This window comes from Microtus pennsylvanicus, chromosome 8 (assembly GCF_037038515.1).
Source record: "Microtus pennsylvanicus isolate mMicPen1 chromosome 8, mMicPen1.hap1, whole genome shotgun sequence".
In the NCBI taxonomy this organism is placed as follows: Eukaryota; Metazoa; Chordata; class Mammalia; order Rodentia; family Cricetidae; genus Microtus; species Microtus pennsylvanicus.
Window position 1 is genome coordinate 685751 of NC_134586.1, and position 5667 is coordinate 691417.

At 44.0% G+C, this 5667-nt stretch overlaps 1 pseudogene; it reads left to right on the forward strand.

Moving 5' to 3' along the window:
* Positions 1-1053: 1053 nt before the first annotated feature.
* On the forward strand, positions 1054-1775 carry LOC142855404 (EARP and GARP complex-interacting protein 1 pseudogene; annotated as a pseudogene).
* The last annotated feature ends 3892 nt before the right edge of the window (positions 1776-5667 follow it).

A 5667-nucleotide genomic window follows, 5' to 3' on the forward strand; every position in this document is an offset into this window, starting at 1 on the left:
CACCACTTCCAGGCTGATATCTGGCTTCTTTATATACATCACATCCTGCAAAGCATAAGGAAAATTTTCACATAGATAAGGATATCTCCCTAAAGGTGGTAGGGGTGGTATGCTCAGACTTTCCTGGGGAAACTTAGAAGTAGTACTCTTTGAATAAGGCATAAATGACTCATAAAAATATTCCCATCAGGGCTGGAGACATGGCTCAACAGTTAAGAACACTGACTGCTCTTCCAGAGGTCTTGAGTTCAATCCCCAGCAACCAAATGGTGGCTCACAACCATCCATAATGAGATCTGGTGTCCCCTTCTGTCATACAGGCAGAACACTATGTATATATGATTAATGAATATTTTTTTAAAAAATCGGCAAATCTTAAAAAAATTCCAATTAATCCAATATCCCTAAATTGTACAAATATTAAAAATTCCTCAAACATGAAATATGCAAAGATTAAAACCAAAAGTGAAAGACAGTCACAGCAGTGATCTTGTGGCTCAGCTTTGCTGTATCTTTGTCACTCAACTGCGCTGGCTTTATGATTTTATTGTACCCATCAGATATGGCTGTACCACATCATAGATTTAGATAATAAATTAACATAAATAAAAAAAGTTCTCCTCTGCCTGGCCGTGGTGTCACACGCTTTTAATCCCAGCACTCGGGAGGCAAAGGCAGGTGAATCCCTGTGAGTTCGAGGCCAGCCTGGTCTACAAAAGCTTGTTCCAGCACAGCTAGGACTGTTACACAGGGAAACCCTGTCTCGGGGGAAAAAAAAAATGTTCTCCTCCATCAAGTAGGTGAAAACTGGTAAATTAGTGACAGCCCAGCAAATAAAGATGTGCTGGCCACCTGAAACAACCAAACATCAGATAGCCGAGTCCAAGCATGTGCAACCATGTGAAGGATGGCCAATGCATTGGAAGCAAGCAGCCAGGGAGTCCCCCCAACCCTGCCCCCATGAACCTGCAAGCACTTTGCAGACCTAGGAACTATCCTGTCACATTGACAATGCTGACCCATTGCAATGTGACCTGCTTCATGAGGCAGCTGATGGATGATGAGAAGAAAGTCAATTCCCTGGCTGACAGCCACATCCTCCTAAAGGACTTCCAAGCAAGTTCAAGCTGACACTGCTGACGAACTTAGCAGCGTTAGAAGGAAGGGAACAGCTGACGTTCATCCACTGCAGTCATCAGGGGCCCATATGACTACTGTCCCAAGTGACCACAGCAAGTAACACTACCCTGAGAGGCTGGGACACATGGAATATGAGCCAAATATACTGCTTAGAGGACATCTATGGACAGCTGGTGTGTTGACCTTGACTTCAGTGCCAACAGGCAGTATTATCTCACCAGCTGCAGAAATCAGTACAAAGTGACGTTCTGGGGCACACGGAATGTCACCTAGCCCATGAAAACCCTAAAGAATCATTCTCACTGGGTGTGGAGCTTCTGGTACAGTCACTTTAATGACCAGCTGGTCCTCCCTGGCAGCAGTGACAGCAGTGTCTTTCTGTTCGACAAGGTGTCCATCTCCTCAGAGCCCTTCAGCCAGTTGGTAGATAATAATTGTGTCATTTGACACACCCCGGCCAGAGCACTATGCTGAACCCTTGCAGGACAATATTATTGCCACTTTTGAGGAACATGAAGACAGTATGTACCCTTTGGATTAGGCATTCAGATGACCGATGGCTATTTGCTTTCCTGAGTTCTGTCAGGAGACTAATCATCAACAGAGTCCCTAGGGCACTGAAGTACCATATATAGGTCTAGTGACCCATGGTACTGTTTTTGGTACTTGGCAGATTCTCAGAAATCTGCAGCTGTGGCGCAATTCCCTTTGTAGACAGATTCCTTCATGGGAGAACCAACATTGCTTCCAACAGGAGTTCTAAGGGAAACAGCTGAGCTTCTACTAGAAGCTCATCTGAAGATGTCGGCACAGTCTGAGGAACCTGCCTAACCCCATTTTGAAGACAGGAGGCATTATGCTGTATGGTTAAAAATAAGTTTCTATTAGACCTAAGTTGCTCTGTTTTCTGGAATCTGACCTTCCCTAACCCATGACCTTGATTTGCTTGTAAAAATACGCTTACCCTCCTGGCCCTCTCTGAATCCTCTCTGGCCCTCACGTGGTGACCACATGACTTTTTTTTTAATATTTATTTATTTATTTGTTATGTATACAATATTCTATCTGTGTGTATGCCTGCAGGCCAGAAGTGGGCACCAGATCTCATTACAGATGGTTGTGAGCCACCATGTGGTTGCTGGGAATTGAACTCAGGACCTTTGGAAGAGCAAGCAATGCTCTTAACCGCTGAGCCATCTCTCCAGCCCCCGCTGAGTCATCTCTCCAGCCCCCGCTGAGTCATCTCTCCAGCCCGACCACATGACTTTTAAGTTTCATTTCCTGATTTATTGCCCCATTGTCCTTCTTCTGTAAAACTACTCATGATTTTACTCCTTAAAAGGAGTGTAAGAGATAGATTCTGGGGTTCTCTCTTTAACCCAATTTAGGAGGCACTAGCTAGCCAGCTCTTGAGTGTACCCACAAAAAAAAAAAAAACAAGCTTGAGCCAGGTGATGGTGGCACACAGTTTTAATCCCAGCACTCAGGAGGCAGAGGAAGGAGAATCTCTGTGAGTTCAAGGATAGCCTAGTCTACAAGAGCTAGTTTCAGGACAGTCTCCAAAGCTATAAAGAAATCCTGTCTTGAAAAACCAAAAAAAAGGGCAAGTTTGCTTCAAATTTGACTCAAATTATAGCAGTGGTCTTATTCTTGCCTTTGGGTTTAACATTTTCTGGAGAACCCTAGTGAGATTCAGACCATCCACCGAAATTCTAAATCTGGACCTTCACTCCAGAACTCGAGGGGGCTGGAAAGGCTGCCTCAGAAGGCTCTGAGACTGCCTTCAGTTTGTGACTATGAGGAGAACTCTTGTGCTGAGAAAAGCAGCAGGAATCTGTGGAGGCCTCCAGGTGAATTATAGTCTGATTCTGTTTTATAGGATCCCTATCTTGGATATGGAGGGGGTTCGAGGGGACCCTTGCATTCTCCTGTCCAGGGCAGAAGGTAAGATGTCGCATCACCCATCTGAGGTTCTTCGTCTGGTTTTATGTCCTGTTTGTGTTGTCTTTGGCTTCATGTTTACTATACTCTTTCTGTGTTGACTGATTTATTTTGGACTTGGGGAAACTGAACTGATGGCCAGTATGGGTAAGACTAGCAAGCCTAACAGTCCTCTAATCTGTATTCTAAAGGAATTTGATAAACTTTATCCCCCTACCGTTAAGAAGGATTATGATTATTAGTATTAGTATTGTCTCTGAACATTCTGTGAAACAGAATGACCCACATTTGGGGTTGACTGGCCCTCCCAGGTACTTATGATTCTCAGACAGTGTGGCCAATGAGTAATGTCACTCTTGGTAAACCCAGCTAACCAGATCAGATTGAATACATCTTGCCTTGAGTTGAAGCAACTTCCAACCTGTCCCCCTGGATGAATGTCTGTATGATCCCCATCAGGCAAGGTGGTCAAGTCCTAGTTGTTGGCAGACAGACCCTTTGAGGGCCTGTAGCAGAAACCAGAAGGCCCCCTCTGTAAACCATTCTGCAAGACACACAAAAGGAAAAATCCCTCTTCCCTCTGTATAGACATCTGAACCATCTTCTCCCCTCTTCACCTCAACCTCCACCCTTGTCACCGCAGTCCCCACCATGAAGGACTCACTCTACCCCCAGGCCTGTACCTACCATCTAGTTCTTTCCTAGTTCCATCTATCTTCTCCATCCCCAGCTCTTCCCTACCTCACCCTGTCTTTTCTTTCCACACCTACCAGAGTGTCCCACATGGCCCTCCCAACTACGTTGATTCTGGTTCAGTGGTGGCACACCCTTCAGTCCTTGCTCCCCTATGGCCATTTCCTAACAATCACTGTCGATATGTTCCTTGCTCCATCACAGATCTCTACAACTGTAGGAGCCAGAACTCCCCTTTCAGCCCCACCTGAATTCTTTAATTTATTTAATTGATTCTGTCTTTTTTAATCATCTACCCACAAGGGATGATTGTCTGCAGATTCTCTGTACCCTCTTTACTACCAAAGAAAGGGAATCAATTCTCATGAAAGCAACTGGCCTACTCCTCAAGAATAGCTTCAATACTGGTGATCAGGGAACAGAGGCAATCGATCATGCTCTGTAAAGAAGGCAACCTCAATGGGACTACAGCATGGAGAGAGGTCATTCGGTGAATATCACCAAGTTCTGTTAGAAGGGACGAGAGGGGCAGTCTGAAAGCCCATTAACATATATAAGGTAACAGATGTGAAAACAGGCCCAGATGTGTCACATTCAGCTGTCCTGGATACCTCCTAGACACCTATCAGTTATTCACTCCTGTAGACCCAGAGGACCTAGAAAACCTCGAGGCAGTCAACCTGGCCTGTGTTACTCATTCGGCCCCTAACATGCTATGTAATAATCCTTCTGTACACTGTGAATATGTATTACTCTCGTTGGTTTAATAAATAACCAACTGGCCAAAAGCTAAGCAGAAAGAGGTTAGGCAGGAGAGCCAAACTAAAAAGATGTTGGGAAGAAGAAAAAAGGTGGAGTGAGTCACCAGCCAGACACAGAGGAAGCAGGAGATGAACATTCAGTGTGAAAAAAGGTACCACCATGTAGTAGAGCATAGATAAGAAAAGGTTAATTTAAGTTGTAAAAGCTAATTAGTAATAAGCCTAAGCTATTGGTCGAGCAAACATAATTATTAATAAGCCTCTATGTGGTTATCTGGGGAGCTGGAAGTGCCAGTGAAAAACTGTGCCAACACTGACATATGTAGACAGACACAAAAGATGGATAAGTTTGCAGGGAAGAACAGGTCAGAACTATTAAAATTATCCCTCTGATAAAGAAGAATGGGTGTGCCACCATGACTGCACTACAAGTTCCATCCATTTTCAATTCTTCCCAAGCACACCATGATGAGAGAGAGAGAGAGAGAGAGAGAGAGAGAGAGAGAGAGAGAGAGAGAGGAGACCTTTACAAAAGGATGAATCACCTACTGCAAAGAAATGGGTCATTTAAAAAAATGAATATTCACACTGGAACCAAGTAGATATCCCCCTCACACCCAAGTTAGGAAAGATTATCAAGGCTGAGGCTCCTTTGAACTAGGCCCTCATGAGCCTATAGTAACCTGCACCATAGAGTACCAACCTATAAAATTTCTGGTGGACACAGGGGCTACTCATTCAGTATTACAGGAAAAGATTATTCCATAGCACCAAAATAAAGACACGGAGACTTATTAATTATGAATGCTCAGCCTTAGTATAGGCTTGTTCCACTAGCTCTTTAACTTAATTTAACCTGCTCTATTCATCTACATTTGCCTCAGGGCTTTTTACCTTTCTTTCATCCTCTATGTTCTACTTTCCTGCTTCCTCCATGTCTGGAAGGCTAGCCCCTGGCTTCTCCCTGGCATCTTGCTTTCTTTCCTCCTGAGCCTAAATTCCTCCTTCTCCTTATTCCCTGCATATACCTCCTCCCTTACTATTGGTCTTCACTAATTTTTATTTAAAGATTTACTAATTTATTTATGTATAGAGTGTTGGCATCAGATCATGTTATAGATGTGGTTGTTGG